This window comes from Polypterus senegalus, chromosome 4 (assembly GCF_016835505.1).
Source record: "Polypterus senegalus isolate Bchr_013 chromosome 4, ASM1683550v1, whole genome shotgun sequence".
Lineage (NCBI taxonomy): Eukaryota > Metazoa > Chordata > Cladistia > Polypteriformes > Polypteridae > Polypterus > Polypterus senegalus.
Genome location: NC_053157.1, coordinates 224,660,824 through 224,684,003, shown reverse-complemented (window position 1 = coordinate 224,684,003; position 23,180 = coordinate 224,660,824). Strand labels below are relative to the sequence as shown.

The following is a 23,180-nucleotide window of genomic DNA, read 5'->3' as shown; positions in this document are numbered from 1 at the left end:
TCTAGCTTATGATGCTGCAAGTTATTGCGAAGCTAGCTCACACGATGCTGAGAGAAAAGTTGATTCTGAAAATAGAGCCTTTAAAAACCGATGGGAGGCTGAGTATATGTTTACTGAACCCGTGTCTCATTTGTGGAGCTAATGTGGCTGTAATTACAGAATTTAATCTAAGACGGCACTATGAGACAAAACATCAGGGTAACCTGAATGCAATGCAGAAGATACAGAAAGCAGAATAATTAAATAAGAATCTGACACTTCAGCGGACGTTTTTACTCGTGCACAATCACAAAGTGATTTCAAGTGAAGCTGCTTTTATGGGAGACACAAATGCACCAGTGCAACTTTCCCACTTTCCCTGTTGCCAAGTAATGTTAAACCAAGTCGTCACTACGGTGTTCCCAAACACGCACTTTGCTGATAAACTGAGCGCACTGAGTTTGCACGGCGCTTTGGTGACTTTGAAGAACAAAAAAAAGTCCGTCTACATGCGGCTCGAACCTTGTGCATGTTTGGTAGCACATATCTGTGTGAGAAGCTCTTCTCAGTGATAAAGACTAACAAAACAGCACACAGGAGTCGCCTCACTGATGAGCACCTGCAATCCATCCTGAGAATCTCCACAACACAGAACCTCACACCAAACAGAAACGAATTTGTTGCCAAAAAGATGCCAGGCGTCCAGCTCTAAAATGACATATGAGCAAAGACAACTGAATGATTTGATTTGTTATTGCTGAAAGGAACACATTTTATTTATATTTCCAGGTTTTGTTATGCAGCATGTTCATATTTGAATTTGTATAATTTTGACAGGATATATTTTTATGGAGAGCAAAATCTTTTGGGATATTTAAAATCTAAGTTTATTTTTTATATAAAATTACATAAGAGTAAAGAAATTTGAATGTTTGTTCTTTTAATGTTTACTTTATTTCTAACTTGTATAATTTAGACAGGATATATTTTATGGAGAGCAAAATATTATAAGTTGTTTAAGGTTTGAGTTGATTTATTCAGGAATAATATTCCTGTCTGTTTTTACCATTCCTACCAAAGATATTTCTGTCGACTAAATAAAAATTCCTTCTATTTAAAATTTAAATAGAACTTGAACAAATACGATAGTTCATAATATCCACGCAGACTTGCACGTAAGAGCGGGAGTTATAAATTTTAACAAGCAGCGTATTGCACTGATACGAAATATCTGTGTGTGTATATATGTAGATATGTATGTATATGTATATATGTTTATATATGTGTGTGTGTATGTATATATATATATATATATGTATTTGTGTGTATATATGTGTGTGTATGTATGTATGTATATGTATGTGTATATGTATAGATATGTATATATGTATGGATATATGTGTGTGTATATATATGTGTATATGTATAGATATATGTTTATGTGTGTGTGTGTAAATATATATATATATATATATATATATATATATATATATATATGACAACAACACTCATCACTCACAACAGTGACAAAACAATTACATTGACAATCATGTTACGTTATTTTCAAAATGTTTCCTTTTCTTTTCATTGCTTCTTTAACACACTACTTCTCCGCTGCGAAGCGCGGGTATTTTGCTAGTCTATTATATAATGCCTTTCATATCTATCTATCTATCTATCTATCTATCTATCTATCTATCTATCTATCTATCTATCTATCTATCTATCTATTATATAATGCCTTTCATACCCATCTATCTATCTATTATATAGTGCCTTTCATACCTATCTATCTATTATATAGTGCCTTATCTATCTATCTATCTATCTATCTATCTATCTATCTATCTATCTATCTATCATATAGTGCTTTCACTTCACTTTCAGAGCGGCACGGTGGGTTTCCTCCCACAGTCCAAAGACATGCCAGTTAGGTGGATTGACGATTCTAAATTGGCCCTGGTGTGTGGGTGTGTTTGTGTGTGTCCTGCGGTGGGTTGGCACTCTGCCCAGGATTGGTTCCTGCCTTGTGCCCTTTGTTGGCTGGGGATTGGCTCCAGCAGACCCCCGTGACCCTGTGTTCGGATTCAGCGGGTTGGAAAATGGATGGACTTCACTTTCACTTCTATTTAAGTGCCTTTTCATCATTTCTGCTATTGTTATCTACCACAATATGACTGAACTTGCTCTTTGATGGACTGGCATGTCTTGAAGATTTGTTTCTTTTCTGATGTTACTGGGATAGGTTCTTCTTTTTAAAATGGGCTATGATTTACTCTGATTTAATGTTTCCCTCACCTGTCTAATTCTCTTTCTTTGTTTTAGTGTTCAGCCCCTTTTGAACCTGCATTATGCCTAAGTATTTAAAAAATCGCACTCATGCCCCTACCAAGCTCAAACGTAACACAAAGCCAATAAATAATAACGACTACATCATGTATCATGGAACCACCAAGAGAAAAGCTCAAAAAATAAAAAATCAAGGCTTCAAGCGCTCCAAAAATGGCATGTTAGGCCCGGGGGTCTATGTTAGCCGAGACATACGGAAGGCTAGTAGATATCCAATACGTGCCAAACCGGAGAACCGAGTTGTCCTGAAGCTCCTTGTCAATGTGGGAAAGGTCAAGGTGATTAACAAGCAGGGTCACCCAATGCAGAAGAATTGGCACAAGCATGGATATGACGCAGCCTGGGTGCCACCTAAATGTGGAATGGTAAAAAGTGGTCTGCAGGAAGACTGCATCTGGGACCCCAAAAGAATTAAGGTTCTAGGTATTTTAGATCCTGATGAGTTAAGTGATTACTTTGATGGGGAAGATGATGAAGATGATGATTATGATGAGGGAGACAATGAAGAATGGTGTGAAGATGATGAAGACTAAAGGTGTGCTTATAAATATAAAAAATAAAGTTTCTGTCAGCAGTAAATCTGTGTTTGTTTTATTCCTACATGGGATCACATCCCACACAGGAAGCCACAATAATAAATAAACACGTCTTAGGAAGTTGAGGGTGTGGAGGTTAGGAATCTGGTGGAGTCCGAGAGGACTGCAGTCATCTGCCTTTCTATCTTTCTTACTCTGTCTCTTTCTCAATTTTTCTTTCACTTGTCAAAAAAATGAAAATCCACATAACTGCTGCTGATAGAAAAGCAGGCCCAGGTGCATGATGGAGCTGAAAAAATGTTCAGACTGACTCTGTATTCAAGGACCACAAATAAAAGAAAAATATTAACCTGGCTGCAGATAGAAAAACAACTTATGTGGTCAGGTATAGAACTTCTGGTGGTCAAACATCAAGCTTCATGTCCTCAATTTTCCACCAGATCAGGGCCCTTCCTCCTGAGTCTGATGTGGAGGAAACTTCATGGAAACATGCGACAGGGAAACCTCACGTCACGTGCCTGACATGGATCCATTAGCCACAAATAAGTAGGTAAGCTGTATTTTAATTTAAACTGAGAATATCCTCACCACAGCAGGCCACTCTTTAGGTTCAACACCACTGCAATCAGTTACTAAAGCCGGACAGGAGCTTAAGGGACCAGCTAAAAAGAAATGACTCTTGTAAGGAAATACTGGCTTTTCTATTTTTTTTCCATGTATTTTATACTTGTAGGGGCACATTGTGGAGGCACCAATGGGGGGCTTACCATTTTTCCCTTTACAAATAGAAAATCTGTGTGAATTGTCCAGGATTGGTTGCTGCCTCCTGACCAATGTTGCTGGAGTAGGCACTGGCTCTTGGATGGCTGCTTGGATGGATGAGCAGATTTAATGTGGGCCCTGCCAACAGATGCACAATATTGCTAAAATAAACATGCAATAAAGAATATTTTTTTCCTGAAAATCATTTTAAGAGCTCACCTAATGTAAATACCGTATAACCATGTGTTTAAGTTCTCCCGCAGAAAAGTCGGGGCTTGCTTTTACCGTATAATTTACAGCATTTTATAATGTCGTATAAGTTGAATGCGGAAAACTCACACTGATGGTCCAAGAGATTATGATATGCTAACTCCCACCTGAGAGAGTAACCACGGAGCACACTGCCTTTTTTATTCTATTTATTGTGCCTACGTGACCACACGGTAACAACTGAACTATTCCGAAGTGTACTGTTTTGTTTTTTTTTGTATCTCACACCCTCATACACCTTTAACATAAGAGCATCCCTTATCTATATGGAGCATTCGATCAGAAGAAAATATGAAGCTGGTTTAAAATTAAAAGTTGTTGAAGTGGCGAAAGAAATTGGTAACTGCGCTGCTACAACAAAATTCAATGTGTCTGAGAAACTGATGCGAGATTGGAGGGGGCAGGATGAAAAAAAAATTAAGTGTATTTTTGAACAAGCATACAAGTCAGGGTCTGATTTTATGATCGATTTTTCAGGTTTCAAGGCCCAACTTATACGTGAGTATATGCGGTATGTTAATCATTAATGAATATAATAATTAAATCCATTTTACGATAAGCAACTTAATCTTGTATGTCACCTATTCTTAAATGAGAGAAACATTCTTTGAGACTTTATTTATAGATTAGTTTCACCAAATGTGGCCCAACCTTCGGCATCCGTAGCACAGCCTCTGTCCTCCTGTTATTCTCCCCCTGTGGGACTGAAAACAATATGGAAACGTTAGGTCCGCCCCTTTTCTTGCTGGGAAAGAAACCCCCGCCGCCTCTAACGGTTCTCTCTCGCCTTTTTCTTTCTTGTCAGGAGACCCCCTTTTTATTTTTGGGATCTCCCGTTTGCTTTGGGGGTTTTCCACAGTCTGAGCTTCTTTATTTAATAAAAAGAGGCCCTTTCCTGTCTGCACCCCTCTAGACTTAGTTTTTAACTGGTTTGGGGTCTTTAGGACCGACTCACACCGAAAGCCAGCACTATTCAGCTGCTCCGGATTAATCGGCCCCTTCCCCGACCACTCGGTTACCGTTTCGGCCTCTCTTGTAGGGCACGCTGTGTATTGGCACCCGCTATTCATTAAAAGCGGACCCGGATCACACTGCGTCCCTATTTCATTATTTACGGTACCGGCTTGACTCACCTGTACCGCCACATCATGTATTACGGGAGGCTCCCGTCCGATTCTCTGCAAATACGTCATTACCTTTCAGATGGGCACCTCCGCCGTTTCTCCCAGATCCTTGACAATCTTCTTGATGGCCGCCAGCATCTGGAAAATACCTTGCATGGGCTCGATTAATTTGAGTTCCCGCACGTCAACAGATTTAATTAATTCGACTGGAGGTATACTCACTTCCTCGTTCGTCATACCTACGGAGCCAATGAGCCTGTCCGCTGATAGCACGTGCTCTGACATGTCTCGCAAAGGCTTCTGGGAATTGAAGTTCTTTTGGCTTGAGGACCGGGTTGCCTTCTTTGGCAGACTGCGGTCTGTTTTTATTAATTTTTTAACAGCCCGATCAGCCATTTCCCGGCCCTCGTTACCTTCTTGCGGGATGAGCAGTGCTTTGCTCGCCTTCCCCTTCCGTTTCGGAATGTCCAGGACCGTTTTTTCGATGGTAACGTCGCAAGCAGTGGGACGTGGACCTTCTCCTTCCCACAATGCACTGGGTGTGGTCACGTGTCCCTCGCCGGCCGCTGACATGCGGAAGTCCTCTGTCTCGTTGGCTGGACAGAGAACGTAGCCTCTTCGCCGTTTTTTTCTTTTGCATCCCGCAGGACCTCCGGAGGATCTTCCTTGAGGTATGTGCATGGAACAAAGTGTGTTATTTTAAAGATGTTATTCATCGAATCCCCGGCACATACCTCTTGGTAGTCGTTCTTCTCCGAAGGCCTTTCCTGACTCGTGAACGCTCTTCAACTCATCCCGAGCGTCCTCTTTGACGAGCCTGGTACCTCCGCTGACACTCTGCTTGCCCTTTTTCTTCCCCATTATAGACCTGGAAAACGGGTTTTCTGGCGATGTTGTGGTGAGTCTGTATGTCGTCTTCTCAGGGTTCTCTGCCCACAGAAAATTTTGATACAGGTCCTCCACAATAGATGCTGGAGTATCCTGCCGACTACGCCACTGTGACAGATAGGGGGCAGTATCGCTCCCTTGAACCCCTGTACACGACTCCAGACACCAGGAAAAAGTCCAAATGATGACTTTATTTTTATGCCACAGTGCACAAAGCACCCTCTCCTCCACAATACTCATTAACAAACCAATACAATATTCAATAATAAACTCTCCACCACTCCGAGACGCATTGCCCTCCTACCACCCAGCTCAGCTCAACACTCTGGTGTTTTGTAGTCCTTTTTATGGTCCTTGACCCGGAAGTGTTTAACCCTCTCTGTCCATGTGACCTGGAACACTTCCGCGTGAGATAAAAATCCTTCTTTTTTTCACCCAGGAACCACATCTTTCCCTTTGTCCACGTGACTCTGATGTGCTTCCTGGGCGTAAGGCAAATAACCATTGTTCCTCCTTGCAGCGTCTCCTAGTGGACTCCATGGCATCCAGCAGGGCTGTTTATTAAAACCCCAATGTCCATGATGCCCTGCTGGTCTTCGGGGAACCTCCAAACTGCAGGGAGGGCTCCATCTGGCGGCTTGGGGGTACTGGCCGGGATAAATGCCTGGCCATACACCACAATACATACTTTTATTTAATGTACATTTAATCCTGCCCAGGGTGTGAGGCTGGTGTCAAACCTGTCAGCACTACACAAAAGTCAGAAACCAAATGTGGACAGTGCACTAGGGCATTGTAAGGCACAGCCTCATACACTCACTTACCCATTAAAAGATAACATGCATTTCTTTAGCATGTGGAAAATGAACAGAACACCGGGACAAACATCACACATAGGAAGAGCATGCAGACATCACACAAATACTGACATGGTGTTAAGTCAATCTCAGGTCTCTAGACTTATAAGATAGTATCACTAACCACTGTATCACCCTTCTGTACTGTATAAATGTATAAGCAAATATAACATTCTCAAATTCACTTCATCTAGTTTTTGTGTTTAAGGGATCAGACCTTTTCCCTAAAATACTGATAACCAGGAAGTAAGTAACCCAGAAGTAGAATAATATGGAGAAGTAGATTAAATAAGACATAAACCACCATATGATATATCATAAAGCAAAATTTAACATTAAATCATGTTGAATACATTTTTTTTATCAAAACAAGATTAAAAAAAGAACCTTTAATTTAAACAGAACACATGCAATAATATACTCAACATTATACAGCATTTAGCATTTAATAATATTCAATAAAACACAAAGCCCCAATACAATCGGCATCATCCTTACATTACCCAATTTAGGGCCACTGGGGGCCAGAGCTTTTCCTGGCAACACTTGGTCAATGGCAGGAAGCCCCTCTGGACAGGGCATCAGTCCATCTCAGGGACAACTTGCACTTGCACTGGAGCTAATTTGAAATCACCAATCAGCCTAATCTGCTGACACAGAGACCATGCAGATTCCACACAGACAACAACTGAATGCAGGATTTCAACACTGGACACTGGATTTGAGGAGTAGTGTTTTCTCAATTTCCTTCCTTATCCCTAAAAATGTGATTTTTTAGGTTAAATATTAAACTGGCACCATGTAAATGAGTCTTTGCCCTTTGACAGACTGGTGCTTAGTCCAAAGCTTACCTTATATTCAGTGCTGCTGAGTTTAGCTTCGCCTCCAACGACCGAGAATTGGGCAAAGCAAACATAGAAAATGGATGGATTGATGGCATCAATATCTAGATCTTGCACTTTGTTCTTTCACCCAGTTTTTGTTTGTTCCAAGGCTAAGTATATTATTAAATTATTAATTTCAAACATGTTCTGTAGATGCTCTTGTCTGTTCAAGGTCAGGATCAGTGGATTGTAAGGAACACAATGACCTGTATTCTCTACTTGCCTAGTGGTGTACTTTTAAGTTTATTTAGCAACTGAGTGAGAGCTGGTCAGTTTTAACCCACCATATACTTTAGTTGGTTTTACCATCCATTTAGGGAACTTTGTTTACAACCCACAAAAACATCCTAAATGTCACCTTTCCATCTCAGAAATGTGGAGGCTTTTAGCAAAGGGTTCTAATTTTACAAAAAAAAACAGTTTAAATGTGATCAGTTCTAGGTTCCTCTTTTAAAAACTGGTTGTGATTTATTCTGAGTTAATGTTTCCTTTACCCGTTACTTCTCTTTCTTTGTTTTAGTGTTCTGCCTATTTGCATCCTGCATCATGTCTAGCAACAGTATTTGAAAAATCTCACCTATGTCCCCCCAAAATATGTACATAAAATCAAAAAGGAAGGCTTCAAGTGCTCTCACACTGACATGTTAGGCCCAAGGGTCTATGTTAGTTGGGACATTTGGAAAGCTAGCAGGTATCCAATATGTGCCACACCAGAAACCCAAGCTGTCCCTAAGTTTTATGTCACAGGGGGAAAGGTGAAGGTGATTGACAAAGCAGGGCCATGCAATGCAGGAAAAAACTGGCACAAGTATGGGGACAACATAGCCTGGGTTCTGCCCAACTGTAGAATGGTGCGCAGTGGCCTGCAGGAAGACTGTGTCTGTGATCCCAAACAGAACATTGTTATTTCTATTATGGATTCCAATTTGAGTGACATCTCTGATAATGAAAATGAAAACTACTGAAAGTCTGCTTGTGCATTTAAAAAATAAAGAATTACATATCATTAGTAATAAGGGTGTTTGCTTTTTTATTTTACAGTGATTCAGACCTCTGAGGTTTACACAGGAAGCCATTATATTAAACACATTAAAGGAAGTTGGGGAATTGGGGTTTGAGCCGAGAGCAATGTAGCTGCTCAAAGGGAGGCAACATCTCTGAGTTCCTTTCCACTCCATTGATGTTCTCTTTGTGACTCACTTTTCCACTTCCTGTATTACTTCAAAAAGAACATTTTTAATCTCACTTGTTTGTTCTTAATTGATGCTTCTCAAATGCAAGTGACAACTGTCTGTAATTCACATGAACCATACAATATTAAAACAAATCACACACCAAATGCAACTGCAATATACAGTACACATATATAAAATATGCCAGGAGAACGTGTTACAGAGGATATAGTAGCTAGAATTCAAACCAGGCCTCAGTGGTGGAGTGATGGCTTATTGTGCAGTTTTGTTATTATTATTATTAACTCTATCATTCGTTAACTATTGAGTCCATGGAATGGAATGGAATTTATTAATGCTTTTACTACTTATTGTTCTACTCTCAGGTTTAAAGTCAATATTTCTACCGCAGCTCTAAAATTTTAGATATCAGTCCATCTATCTGCCTTCCATGGACTTAAAATCTCTGTCTGTTACAAGCAAACTGACTCACACAGTCACCTTCTCTACAGCTCCTTCCATCCCTGGCATGCTAAAAACTCTAACCTATTTCACTGTTCTTTAGACTCTACTGCCTCTGTAGTGAACATGTTGTTTTCTATAATGAAACATTCAGAATGAGCTTCTTCATTGATAATAAGTGTAAAAGATAGCCGGGGTCGGTGCATTGGAGTCCACAGGTTTCTCCTATAAAAGAACAGAAAGAAGGCACGGATCTCCATGTATGATCAGTCCCGCGGCACTCATAACACCAATGTATGCCTCTCTCACTTGTGCCCTCAAGGAATGGAAACAAAGAGTATATCTGCTCCCCCTTGTTCCCCGCCAGGTTAGGGGCTCCCCTCTGCACCGGCAGAGGGTGGCTCTCAACTACAGGTGGACACACAGGCCCACCCTGCACCTTGTCAGGAGACCTGGTCCTCTGTTTTTGGATCCTCCTCTTTTCACTCTGGGGCGCAATGACAGTCTTGGTTTCCTTATGGGATACAAAGAGACCCCGCGCCGTCTGCGCCCCTGTGGACTTCAGCGAGGTTGTCATCAGCCTTTGGAGCAGTGTGCTTTGGCAACCAGCACTAACTAGCCGGCTCCTCGCACGTACCTCCGCTGGATCCGCCCCCACAGCATGACTGGCCACCCGCACTGCATCCACTGTAGGAGGCGTGGCTACTCGGTGACCAGAACGATACGATACTGGCACCCCTTCACTCAGCACTCCACTTTCATTTACGGTACAGGTCCCACTTACCTGTACCGCCACATCCCTCCAGCTGAAGAATCCAGCATCACAACTATTCAACCAATCCTGTACCTCCGTCAGGGGCTTGCCCGCCTTTTCCTCTCAATGGTCTCTTGGAGGACACGGATAATCTGCAAAAATGACCAGACGGGCTGAAGAGCCTCCTCTAGCCCCCATACGGCCACAAGCACATTCATTAAATTAGCCGGCAGGGGACTTGCATTCCACTTGCCCTTACCTGCCGGCCATGAGTCACACACACGCTGGGCCCCATACACAGACTCTGTTGGGTCCTTTTCCGGAGAGGGAGGGAGGTTCACCGCCCCTGCTTGCATTATTCTAACAGAATGAGGCCGGCACACATCCTCCACCCCCTTACCTGCCTCACAAGGCATCTCCAGGCCCTTCCCCGCTGCCTGCTCCATCAGACCATTCCCCCTGGGATGGGACTCCAGGTGCACCTTCACGAATGGTGATTTTTCCACAACAGCAGGCTCCTGTCCTCCTTGGATTTCATCCCGCTGTTGAGTCCGGGATCAGTGTCCTTTAGCCAGCCAAACGCCTCTGGATGGTCTCCCCCTACGAGGTAGGGACCCGGAAAAATGCGACTCACACCCAAGGGCAATCGCTCCCTGGGTCCGGTACCTACATCTGGAAACCCTTCTTCCAGAGGTAGCTTCCATGGCCTGACCACTTCTTCAGGCCTGCCTATCCTTTCATTGGCGACGGGCACCCTCGAGTTGCCTGCTGTCTTCAGGCCGCACCTGGCCGACTTCCTTACCATTGGGGAGAGCTGTGTCTTCCTGGGTCTAACTAACAAAGGGACTGAGTCACTTCTGCAAAGCGTGCTGCAGCGCAATCGCGTGTGTCTTGCGCTGCTGTGCCGGGCTATTCTACAAATTATTTATAATGGGTCCCTGCCTTGAAACAGGCAAAGTGTCCCATCTGGGATGCCATGTAAAAGATAGCTCGGCCACAGACAGACACGACTCCAGATGTCTACAACACATGGTTTATTTGCAGACCACACAACACACAACAACAGTGCCCAAAACCCCACACTAACTCAATCCATAGACCTTCAGCCACCTTCACTCTTCTCTTCCTTGGTGTGGTGGAAGTTCTGTCCTCCAGGGCTCTAGGACTGTCCAGGCGCCCCCTGGCAGTGGCCAAGGGTCCCGACAGGGTTGAACTCCCCAGCTCCTTCTCCGTAGCCCTGATGGAATCCAAGGTGGCTGCCCTCCTGCACCCAGGAAAAAACAGTGCCCCTCCTATTGTCTGCCTCCTTCCAGGCATCCCGGTGGGGCAAGATTCCTGGTTGTCTGCCTCACAGGATACCTTTCTCATATTTAGACATGGCCCAAAATCAAGGCAGGTGCAGACCTCATAACATACACTGTAAGAGGAGCTCCAATGATGAAACCAGCTTGCCGCTTGTCCTCCCATTTCACCCTAACACTTTCTCTGTCCCACAGGTCATTCAACAAAAGTTCCTTATTTTGCAAAGTATTCCTTCTACAGGAGCTTTTTTCCTAACCCTTCCTTGATCTTCTTCTGTCAACCACCCAACCTACACAAACTTCTTGTCTGCAACTCTCTTAAGAGAAGAGAGCCACATTCATCACCTGGCTATTTAATCTGTAAAAAGAGCTGCTATGTCACCTGCAAATATGTCACCAACAATACCCTTTTATCTGGTCCTAGAAAATTCAATATTAAACATCAGGTCTTTTGCCAGTCTAAAAAACCTATTTATTGCATTTCTTGTTGGATGAGTCCAGCCATCAACATATGTGAAAGAAGGACACAGCAAGCAGACCTGTTTACGGAGTACGGTTGAGCTGGTAAAATGAAATACATTACAAAGCCTACTGTAGAATATGGCCCTTGATCATAACCACACTGATTTCTCTGTTAGTGTTCATTCACAGGAATTCAAAGACATGTTTCAGAGAAAAAAACAGAAAAAGCTCAGATCATTCTCAGCCTGCAATCACATACATGTGGAACAGGCCATTCAGCCCAACAAAGCTCGTCCTATCAATCAATCAATCAATCAACATTTATTTATATAGCACATATTCATACAAAAAAATGTAGCTCAAAGTGCTTTACAAAATGAATAGAGAAATAGAAGACACAATAAAAGATAAACATAAGTCAACATTAATTAACATAGAATAAGAGTAAGGTCCGATGGCCAGGGTGGACAGAAAAAACAAAAAAACTCCAAAGGCTGGAGAAAAAAATAAAATCTGTAGGGGTTCCAGACCAAGAGACCGCCCAGTCCCCTCTGGGCATTCTACCTAACATTAGTTAAACAGTCCTCTTTGTATTTAGGGTTTTCATGGAAGGACCTGATGATGATGGTCACGTAGACTTCTGGCTTTCAGTCCACTTAATTGTTCTAAAATAACATCAGGTCAAGTTTTGAAAGTTCCTAAAGTCCTACTGTTTACCAGGCTACTTGATAACTTATTCCACATGTTCCATGTTCTTCTAGGTGAAGATAAACTTCTTAATGTTTGTGTGGAATTTACAAATTTCCAACTGTGTCCCTGTGTTCTTGATGAACTAATTTTAAAATAGCAGTCTCGATCCACTGGACTAATTCCCTTCATAATTTTAAACACTTCATCAGCTTAGTTGCTCTTCTCTGTAATCTTTCTACCGCTGCTATGTCCCTTTTGTAGCCAAAACTGCACACTGTACTCCCTATTAAGTCTAACCACTATAAAGCTTCAGCATAACCTCCTTGAACTTGTACTCTTAACATAAGGGCACTATATAATTTAGCATTTTGTTTGCCATCTTAATAGCTTCTGAACACTGTCTGGTAGTTGAGAGTGACCAGTCTACTACAACTCCTAAATCCTTTTCATAAGGTGTACTATCAGTTTTCAAACTTCCCTTTGTGTATACACATTTTGAATTCCTGTAGGCTGATCAAGTACATCTGTACTGATTCAGTGGATTCTATGTTATCTGCCAATCCACTTAGCTTAGATATCATCTGCAAACGCATCTGCAAACTTTCATGCAGGTATGTATGGGTGTTCTTGTATGCACAGCTCAATGTTAAAGCCTCACACCAAAATGAAAACAAATGACTTCTTCACTGTCTTCTATGAACTTGCACATTCCTCCTGTACCTGTAGGTGTTTGCTGTGACACTTTCATTACATGTCAGCCAATGTTTTTTCTCTGGTTCAGGTATGTTCTTTGTTTATTTAATTTTTCTGTTGCTTTTCAAATATTATTTTTCATAATATGCTATGAATTCTGTTTTTGGTTTTGTCCTTAATGTTTCTTATTTATTTAATATGGTGTTATTTATGTATTATTTTTCAGTATTATAGTGTCCATTGTATGTAAAGCCTAAGGAAGCTGGCCCTCTAATTAGGCTGCCATACTAGCCCCGTTAGTATTTAAGCAAAAGTTGCTGAAGAATTAGAAGTTTTGTTCCTTGCATTTTCAGTATTAAAGTTAGTATTTGAGTTTGTACTTCTTTTTGGATTTTATACCTCTCTCTATTCTGCTGTTTTCTGTCATCAGTGGATATATTTGTTTATTTTTTGACCTATTTTTAACCTGCCTTGCTAACTGCTTTTTCTTTTTTGAATTCCTAAGAAACTGTTTAAATAAGGCATTAAGCATTACAACCATACCGTGTAAGCCCCAAAGTGCTGCCAAAACGGCTGTGATCCATCAAGGCATGGAGTCCACAAGGCCCTCTGAAGGTGTCCTGTAGTATGTGGCATCAAGACATTAGCAGCTGATACTTTAAGTCTTGCGAGGTGGAGCCTCCGTGGTTCAGACTTCTTTTTCCAGCAGACCCCATCAGAGGCCTGATCAGTCTGAGATCTAGGTAATTTGGAAGTCAAGTCAATACCTTGAACTCTTTGCCATGTTCCTCAAATCTTGCATTGTGGCAGGGGGTGTTATCCTGCTGAAAGAGGCCAATGCCATCAAGGAATACTGTTGCCATGAAAAGGTTGCATGATCTGCAACAATCTTTAGATAGTTGGTGCATGTCAAAGTAAAATCCATATGAATTTTACTTGCTTCTACCACATCACCTTCAAGAACTGACCGTTCACTTCCTGCCCAATGTATCCCATCCATTGACAGGTGCCACTGAGATAGCTAGTTATTCACTTCACGTCTCAGTGGGTTTAACATCCTTAGTGTTACATTTATTCCAAAAAAATCATGCAAAAAGATAATTAATTATGTAATGAGCTAGAATTCAGTATTCTAAAGAAAATGACATTTCTCTGTGTTGCTTAGTGTAATGGACGATAAACCATCGTTTTAAAGAAAAGGCAGAAAATTCTGCTACATGTTATTGTTGATGGTTATCTAGCACCTGCTTTGCTTACGAATCTCATCCACACACAATGTGGTGACAGCAGAACTGCCTGCTTCCTTTAAAATTAACGAGTTCTGGGGACATTGGTTTCTAATCAAGTACTTTTTGATAGTTGGCCACAATACCATTGTTGAACCAAAGTAAACGTGTTTATACTATTTGTTCTACAGGAGGAAATTGGCTTGCACAATTGTTTCACTGATTGCCATGTTGATCTATGCAGAAACTGAAGCATACAAATATTTCTGGTAAAAGGAGAATAAAGAAGAACAGAAGGAAGTATGGTCTGAGACTCGGGACTGCTGCCTGTTTCTTTTATGCTCTTCACCATATCGCTGTGACTACACCCTGTAGCTACAGTGGCTTGTACCTGGCCCAGTTTCCCCTAGACCAGGGGTGGGAAGATTCAGTCCTGGAGAGCCGCAGTGGTTGCAGGTTTTTGTTCCAACCCATTTGTTTAATAAGAAGCACTTATTGCTCAAGTAACTCTTCTGCTTCACTTTAGTTGTCTCGCTCATTTAGATTTTGGATGCTTATTGCTTATTTTAGTCATAAACAGCTGTAGTCTTGGTTTTTAATCACCCCTTATTAGCAATAAGATGCAAATGACAAAGGAAACCAGCATTTCTCCATTTAGCTTGCTACAATTTACACCTCTTTGTGTATTTATCATGCACTATTGGGTTTAATTAACTACTTGGAAGGAAAGTGAAGAGAAAAAAGTGAAGCACTGAGAATAACTCGTCTGTTTTAGACTTCAAATCATTTGGATGATATCCTTAGAAAGGAAAACAAAAATCTAGGATATGAGAATGACCTGACGTGGCAGAGTTAACGCACTAACAAGCCATGAAATTAAATAATTGACAAAGATTGGTTTTTAATTAAGCAACTGGGTTGGAACAAAAACCTGCAACCACTGCGGCCCTCCAGGACTGAATTTGCCGACCCCTGCCCTAGACCATCAGGGCCGGTAACAATTAGCTATAGTATAATAATCAAGAACACTAATCGTATAAAAATATATAAGAAATACCTAAACACCTAATGTAGTCAATGTCTTTCCATTGCAGTTTTCCATAAATATACTGTATAAGTGAAAAGGTGATTACAGTAAGAAAAGCAGCAAATTGTGAGGTTTACAAGTACAAATACATTATTTAATCTTTTTAATTTGTTTAGAAACTGAATTGTGTCAGAATCTCAACTCTTCTCTTCATATTCACCAGTAGTATTGGCTTCTACAGTTACACAAGTAGACATTCCAGTAGTCTACTAAATGGAGTGCAGTCTTGCACTGTTAAATTATCTGTTTTCTGTCTTTAAACATTTACATGGCATATTTATCAACTTTCTGACAATTTGCTTTGCACACTAACACATTCCTTATCATTCTTACAATTACTCCAATTTGACAGACATTCACTGTTCACTGTCCTGAAACAGATGTTCTAATTTAAAACCTTACAAATTTTTGCATACATTCTTGGATGAACTCTGCTGGATGAGAAATTGACTAAATATGTTAAAACCTTTATGTACTCTACAGTATATCTGCAGAATGCAGAAACTTAAAGGATAACGTTGGTATTTTTCAAGTCAAAGTTATTTCTTCGCAAACGTGGCTTATATGTATTTGGCACACAAAATTGTGTTCTAAAGTTAATCTCTTTCTATATATTAAAAAAAAACATCTTGCCTGCACTGGTGCTTTCAAATGTAGTTTATGGGGCATGGAGGAAAGCTTAAGAAGTTAAGACAGTTGTCAAGTATTGTTCCACGCCTTCTGTGTCTCTGATGCACATTTGTGACAACGAAAGGCATCTCAAAATACTTGAATTCCACATCAAGGACTTTACAATGCTTTCAAGGTAAGTATAGTGATATATTTGAGTGTTTCAAGGCAAGGAATCTATCACCTGATGCAAAGTAGTTAGGAAAGGACAATCCCATAGCAAAGATGAAAAACAAAGCGAAACTAAAGTCAGTGTTTATCACATGACAATTACAAGTCAGTTTTTGAAAAGCTCCATTTTCCTAATCTATCCTGCTACACGAAATTTGGTGTTTTTAGATTGTACACTTTTGTGTGCGTTTTTGAAATGACACAAAAAATGCAATTTCAGTGTCACTGGAAGGCCAAAACAAACTGAAGAACGATGTGTTTTCAAATCTTTCCATGTTAGTGAACTGTTGAACTGCACCCTTATGTTTTAGGTCAGTCAAATATATAGAAAAATATTGATAATATTGCTGTTCCTAACACTACAATATTTAGCTTCTTTTCATCTGAGGTGGTGCTCCATGTATTGAAAGACATTACACAGTATAGGTTCATTTTGAAATCAAAAGTTGCATATTGATTTAAAATGTAATAAGCACTGAGAAATTACTTGCCTCAATGTGTTAGAGGAATTCAGTTAGCATCTCTTTCTACTGGTGAATGTGGTGTGCTGAGCGGGGTTGAATCCAATAAGGTGGCCAAGTCTGGTGCCTTTATATTCACCCATATCTGAATTATTATTATTTTTATCTCTAGGTGTGAAAGTGACGAGTTTTATTTTCGTTAAAAATACTGTACCTCACTGTGAAAACTTACCAAATTATATTATACTATATTGCCTTTTCTATTTCCGGCAAATGTGAAAGAGAATCTGAAGAAAGCTTTCATGATTTTACAAGCCGGGGATTTCCGAAAGGTGAAATCCCCATCTCTGTCATAGGCTAAAACGAAATCACGCCCTTCAGGAAGATCACTACTTTCGCGCCACTCTGGCTCTAGACATAGCTCGAGGTAGGTTGCTTCTTTCTTCTCTTTGTCTAATGGGTTCCAGTTCCTTTGATTTTTTTACTTTGGCTTTTGCATGATATTGAAAGGCGCAGAGAGCTCTATGCTTGCACAAACATTAATTGGCTTTCTTACTCAGTGAGAAGCACTATACCAACGTGTATATTTCTATGTTAATTAGTGTTCTCTAATTTTAATTCTTACTTTGTCTCTTTTCTCTTTCTTCATCATGTAAAGCACTTTGAGCTACATAATTAGTATGAAAATGTGCTACAGTTGTATATAAATAAATGTTGTTGTTGTTGATGTAACTTAATTAAACTGAATATATATCATGCATAGCATTTTTGAACAGTTAGCACAAATTGACATGAGTATTCTAACATTCAGTAATGCACGGAAAGTTGCTTGCTTCAAGGGGGTCTGCATTCATGCTAGAGTACACTTTACATTAATCTAGGCAAACTCTTCATTGTCTCCTATTACAATGCAATGACTCAGTAATGTTGTGCCTGCCTACAGTGTAATTTGACATTATTAAGGAGTTCCTACTGTGAAACTCAGGCAATCATACTGTATCTGCTCAATAGTGTATTAAATCAGATGATACATGTCTACTTACCAATAGTTTTCAAGTCAAACATGTTATGCATGTTATTAGTAAGTAAACAGGGTGCATTGTGGAAGTCAATATAAATATATATATTATCGACAGTATGCACTGTTGCAGAGTTGTACTTTAACTTTTAATATGGCCATGTGTGATGTACTGTGATGTCTACAATTGTCTGGGTCTTTGAGAGCAGTATAATAAGAAATGTAGAAATATTGTGTATTACATATATTGGCATATTTTTAATGCTGGGTTTTAAATGTTGACTAAATCAGGAAATATGAACAGCTCTTTATTACGACAGCCTTTAATATGTAAAAAGTTTGTTGTTTGATACAGCTTTATTATTATTTTAATTGTTTTTATTTTATTAAGAAATTATTATTATTATTAATAATTAATGGCAACTAATAAATTATTATTTTAATAAGAAATTTAGAAATATTGTGTATTACATTTTTTAATGCTGGGTTTTAAATGTTGACTAAATCAGCAAATATAAACAGCTCTTTGTGGTTTGATACAGCTTTATTATTATTTTAATTGGCATGTTCATTACACAATGTGGCTATAAAATAAATAATTGGAATACTCAGAGCAGAACGGAGTTGACACTCACGTCTCCTTGCTAGCAGGTTTTCTTATATTAAAGATCTTTGTCCCTATTTTAATAAAATAAGAGTGAAATTTGTTTCTTTTACTGTACATGCACTGTAATAAGAAATACAATATAAAATGTTGCCAACTCATGCTACAATTAAGTGCTGTATGTAATACATTAAGGCTAGTTTTAATAGGAATTTCCATTTTATGAAACTTCATCAATATATAATTTTTTTGTATATATATATATATATATATATATATATATATATATATATATATATATATATATATATATATATATGTATTTATGTACAAATATATATCTACTACTTCAGTCAAAGCTCAGTTTACATCAGACGGGGACAAGTCAAGTCAAGTCCACAAGTTATTTTTTTTAAGAGAGCGGGCTTTTTCTAACAGCTTGCTAGAAGATAGTTTCAGATGAATGGGCGTGGGCACAATGACTGTGCTTGGCAGGAAGTTAACTAAGTGTCAGTAGATGAGATTGCTTTCTTAATGAAACATTACAAAAAAATAGATAAAGAAAATTGGTAAGTGTTCTAATACAAATTAGTGAAGCACAGCTACTTTGTTAATTTCTAATTTATTCATACAATTCTTATGTTTTTGTGACTTTGTACTACTCATTTCTGTACATTTTATGCTTTATTGTTTTTTACACAGCACTTTCTACTACTCCCTGTTTGAACATTAAAATAACGGTGACAACAACAAGCCACTCAGCCCAACAAGTTCATCCATCGTATTCACCAGATTGTCCAAAGTAACATCACTTCGCAGTCCCTAACATTCTGCTGTCCACCATACTACTTGGTAATTTTTTACATGTGTCTATGGTTTGTTAGGATTTTGTACAATTAATGTCAAAGCTGTTGTATATTTCCATTTTGTAATTAATGGATTTAGTTGATCTAAAAGATCTGTAAGAGAATCAACTATGCACACAGTGGATGTGATCAAAACAAAAAATTCAGACCTGAGCGTCAGTAAGCTTTGCGCCTTAGGAACCAAGTTACAATTGTATAACATTTCAGTAATTATTTACTGCTCTGATGCTGATCTTTCTGATCATAAAATAGGTAATTACGATAGCAAATGATAATGAGATGAATTTGTAATTATTTTGTAGAATTATGGTATTTGAGGGTTCTTCTAGAGTGCCTATTTGTCTTGCACGATTTGTCTCAAAAATTAATCAGCACATCGTCATCTCATAACAGGCTTAAGTTTCGAGTTTGGTATTTTTCTGTCCAGCTGTTTTAGTTCTAGACTATCCTCAAAAAACTGTGGCACACACATAGACCGACACACACCCATCATCCAGATATCACTGTTTTTGTTATCAGGTGACCCTAAACTGTCGAGATTTGTCGTAAACTGGAGATCAAATGTTTTCATGAATCTAAAGCTTTCACTCCTCCCCCATTGACAATAGATTATGGCAAAGCAAAAATATAAGGGGTGAAAGAAAAAATATTATATGAGACAAAAATAGTAAATTATAATAATTAATAATAAGATGAAAGCATAAACACAAAAGAAATAAAATATCATAAGTCTTGAATAAAAAAAATATTAAAAAAAATGAAAAATTATTTAAAAAATTAATTAAAACTAAATAATTTTTACAAAACAAAAATAATTTTAATAATTAAAAGAAAAGTGAAAAAATGAAAAGAAGAGAACAACTCAATTACATTCATATAAACACAAACCAGGGAAGTATAAACAAACTTATTGTGAATTTATGTTCCTTATACTCTGTAGTAACTCCTCCCTCACTTCTTTTTTTTTTACTTTCAGTGTTCAGTTTGGACCCTTCAACATGGCTGCTGGCTGTCTTCGTTCTTATCATTACTCACTGAAACTTGAAAGTGGGATTTGTCCAGAAAATAACAAAGAGTATCGGATGTTCCATGGTACAACCAAGGAAAATGCTGATATCATCAAGAGAGAGGGTTTCAAGCGTTCCCGTACAGGAATGCTTGGGCCTGGGGTCTATGTTAGCCGAGATATTCGAAAGGCCAGCAGATACCCAATATACTCACGAAAAAACAAGCGGGTTGTCCTCGAACTCAAAGTCACTGTGGGAAGGGTTAAGAAGATTAACAGGATGGATGACCCAATGCGGTTATTGTGGCATGAATATGGGTATGACACAGCTTGGGTTCCACCCAATTGTGGAATGGTAGAGAGTGGCCTGGAGGAAGACTGTGTATGGGACCCAAAAAATATAAAATTTATAAGAAAACGACGTCCTGTTTTTACTAGAGGCCCTCGTGATAAATGAGCTCAAAATTCTGAATGTAAACAAACACTGCTGATTTATTCTCAGGTTAATGAAGAAATGGTATACAGCTAAATGTGTGTGTGTGATTTATAGAAAATATGAAATCTGACAAATGAGAGGAGACCATTCAGTCCATCAAGCTTATTTGTTTAGCTAATAGCTAAGTTTCTCTGATACCTCATCCAGATGCTTCTTAACAGGTGTCAAGGTTTCTGCTTCAACTCCATGTCTTTTGAATAATATCTCCTTTTGTATCCATTATGTTTCTTAGATTCGCTTTTATTGTCTTTTTACTAGAGTAGGACTCTAGTTAGTTGCTGTTTATTTTGGTATCTCTATACAGCAGGGGGCGCTAGCTCCCTGGGTTGAATAAGTTCTTTTGTAATTGCGGCATGTTACATAACCAGAAACTGTACAGATATAAGATAAAAAGAAGATATCCCTCCTTTAGTGATACGGCAGTAAGAAATCACATAGGAGAAATAACTTAGCTTTCTTTAATGATGATTTACACAGCATAACCGATGAGGAAGCCATGACAAGCCCTTGTGTAGAGTCTGCCAGTTTCGCTACTGCGTTGGAAGGATTTTCCGGATCGGATGATATCAGATATCTCCCATCCGTCTGTCAGCTTGAAAGGTGTGCCGGGCAATGTTCCAAGGCTTTATACTCTTTCTCCATGTGCAGACCCCAACTTAGGTAAATCATGCCATTCCAAACAAGGAAAAGAAGATCCAATGTCATGCTGACTCTAACACACAGAAATAGTGCACGTTGCCCATTTGCAGTTGTTCTTAACTTGTATTGTCTTAAAATGCTTGGCTAGCCATTCTAAATGCTGAACCCCTGTGTGCTAAATCTGGCTTTGTGTTAGCTGTACATGTGAGAAGAAAAGAAAAGCAGATTTTAAATATTTGCACAGAGCATAGTGACATATTAAACTTATATTCTGATTACAGTATCACTAGCAGTTTTGTTCAGCTTGAAACAAACTTGGTGAGTAATTTGCCATTGGTACTATTTCAGTTTCCTCATTTTTATTTCAAATAGGGCTTTCCATTCAATTTTCAAAAAGTTAAAATCACCCATGATCACCATGTCCTCTTTATCACACATCTGTCTTACTTGATTAAATAATATGATAGTGTCTGACATATCAGAATCTGGCGGCCTGTAGCAAACTCCAATAACCAAGTATCTGGCTTTTTTCCTTACTAGCATAACCAAAAGTGATTCCAATTTGTGCCCTTCTTCCATCTTGATTTCATGCGCTTGAATATTATTGTTCACATAAATAGCTACACCTCCTTCTTTCCTTCCTTGTCTATCTCTCCGGAAGCATTTATACCTACTAATGTTATATTGCTTTCTGAGAAGAGAGAGGGTGAAGAATCCATGCAGATGCAGGCACAACTGACAACATGCATATGCTGCTCTGAGGTTAACCACACATCCATGTGGAGTGCTTCTTTGCCCTTCTGAGTTGGTGATTGAAGCACCTGTATTCTGCCACAGCTTAAAAGAAAGCCTGGGCAAGGGACGAGGGGACAACGAAAAGAACAGGGATAAAAATGGAATGGAGGTTAACACTAGAATTACCAAAGCTTACGAAAACACTTGTAATCCCGGCCCACCTTAAATCAGTTCTCACCTCTCCATCAGCATCTTTTGTGTTGTAAATGTGTCACTCAACACAAGCAGCAAGCAGCTTACTATCCCATCCCCCTAACCCATCGCTGCAGCTCAATTCACAAAGAAGGACTGCGTACTAAGAATCTTATCTTGGAGTGAACTGCCTGGAGTTGTACAGGGTAAATAATATATCGTCATTTGGAATACATACATTTAATGTGTGTTCTGTGTCTACAACAATCTATGTAAACAGATCCTTAAAACAGAAATGTTTTTCATGTTTTAGTAATAAATGACAAAATGTAGACATGAACTGTATAATGTGAGAAGACTGAAGTCCAAATACGAAATAAACACTTTCACAAAAGGTATAATACAACAGCTTCTGTGGTGTAGCGGTATGAATTGCTGACTTGTAATCAAGAGGACATAAGATCGATACTGGCTGTCCCACAAATAGATAGATAGATCGATAGATAGATAGATAGATAGATAGATAGATGGCATTAATTACCTGTTTTAAAGAAAATATTGTGTATGGAATAAGCCTCACATATCACAGTGGCAAACTTCAAACCAGATCAATCCCCCCACCTACAGTGCCGAATGCTCATTATGTATGTTTATAGAGGATTGGAGTGTACCTAATTCTCTTAATCTCAATCTTCTTGCAAGTATAAATATTTTTTTATAATAGTGAAAACTATTACAACTACAAATTAATAACACAATTAGATGTACAGTTACATTTAACAAACTATTAGTAGACAGTGACCACTTGGTGAAAACTCTCACCAGTG

At 39.1% G+C, this 23,180-nt stretch overlaps 1 long non-coding RNA gene across 2 annotated transcripts; it reads left to right on the top strand.

Moving 5' to 3' along the window:
* Positions 1-3,315: 3,315 nt before the first annotated feature.
* On the top strand, positions 3,316-21,273 carry LOC120528072. Of its 2 annotated transcripts, none has more exons than XR_005633460.1 (3): positions 3,316-3,414; positions 19,122-19,271; positions 20,262-21,273. It is a non-coding gene; the product is annotated as an uncharacterized LOC120528072 (long non-coding RNA). The 2 variants fall into 2 exon arrangements; XR_005633461.1 differs by lacking the exon at positions 3,316-3,414 and adding an exon at positions 17,148-17,224.
* The last annotated feature ends 1,907 nt before the right edge of the window (positions 21,274-23,180 follow it).